This window comes from Schistocerca piceifrons, chromosome 5 (assembly GCF_021461385.2).
Source record: "Schistocerca piceifrons isolate TAMUIC-IGC-003096 chromosome 5, iqSchPice1.1, whole genome shotgun sequence".
In the NCBI taxonomy this organism is placed as follows: domain Eukaryota; kingdom Metazoa; phylum Arthropoda; class Insecta; order Orthoptera; family Acrididae; genus Schistocerca; species Schistocerca piceifrons.
Genome location: NC_060142.1, coordinates 216,420,129 through 216,421,463, shown reverse-complemented (window position 1 = coordinate 216,421,463; position 1,335 = coordinate 216,420,129). Strand labels below are relative to the sequence as shown.

General features: G+C 48.7%; 1 non-coding gene across 1 annotated transcript; it reads left to right on the top strand.

Annotated features, from left to right (window-relative positions):
- The first annotated feature begins 250 nt into the window (after nucleotides 1-250).
- Nucleotides 251-325, top strand: Trnat-ugu. Its single transcript has one exon. It is a non-coding gene; the product is annotated as a tRNA-Thr (tRNA).
- Nucleotides 326-1,335: the final 1,010 nt, after the last annotated feature.

The window sequence follows — 1,335 nt, the reverse complement described above, 5'->3', positions numbered from 1 at the left end:
CAGACATGTCCGAAACAACAGATACCATCTTCATATAGTAAAGGCTAACCCGGCCATTGACCTCCTTCTTCTGTGCTGGATGCACACGCATTGCCCGAACTCTTACGGGGCTCGGTAAGATTGTCTGCCGCGAGTAATGAGTGTAATGGGCAGGGGCACTACGAATGTAGTGTGTGGACATTAAGTTGGGAATGTGGGTCTCACGGGGAACGTGCAAGGGATAAATCCCTGCAGTGACACTATCCTCTATGCCCTCGGTGGCTCAGATGGACAGAGTGTCTGCCATGTAAGCATGAGATCCCGGGTTCGAGTCCCGGTCGGGGCACACATTTTCAACTCTCCCCGTCGTTGCATATCAGCACCTGTCGACAGCTTAGGGTCTTGATTTAATATCATTTCACAAGGAGTGATGGTCTGGAGTGACATTTCATTATATAGCAGGACTCCTTTGATTGCCATTCACGGTAAACTTACAGCACGTCGGTGTGACCACGATATTCTATGCTCCGTTTTGTGGTCTTTGATGACAAGCCACCTGGGCTTACATTTCAGCAAGATAGCGCGTGCCCGCTCACGGCTAGAGTTTCTACTGCTTGTCTTTGTTGTGGCTAAACCTTAAATTTTCCAGCAGGGTTGCCGGATCCGTGCCAAATAGAAAACGTTGCATTGTGGGCAGAATTCGCCAACCAGCTTAGGATTTTGACGGTCTAACGCGCCAGTTGGACAGAATTTGGCACGATTTCGCTCAGGGTGACATCTACATCTACATTTATACTCCGCAAGCCACCCAACGGTGTGTGGCGGAGGGCACTTTACTTGCCACTGTCATTACCACCCTTTCGTGTTCCAGTCGCGTATGGTTCGCGGGAAGAACGACTGCCGGAAAGCCTCCGTGCACGTTCGAATCTCTCTAATTTTATATTCGTGACTTCCTCGGAAGGTATAAGTAGGGGGAAGTAATATATTCATCCAGAAACGCTCCCTCTCGAAACCTGGACAGCAAGCTACACGGCGATGCAGAGCGCCTCTCTTGCGGAGTCTGCCACTTGAGTTTGCTAAACATCTCCGTAACGCTATCACGCTTAGCAAACAACCCTGTGACAAAACGCGCCGCTCTTCTTGGGATCTTCTCTATCTCCTCTGTTAATCCGACCTGGTACGGATCCCACTCTGATGAGCAATACTCAAGTATAGGTCGAACGAGTGTTTTGTAAGCAACCTCCTTTGTTGATGGACTACATTTTCTAAGGACTCTCCCAATGAATCTCAACCTAGCACCCGCTTTACCAACAATTAATTTTATATGATCATTCCACTTCAAATCGTTCCATACGC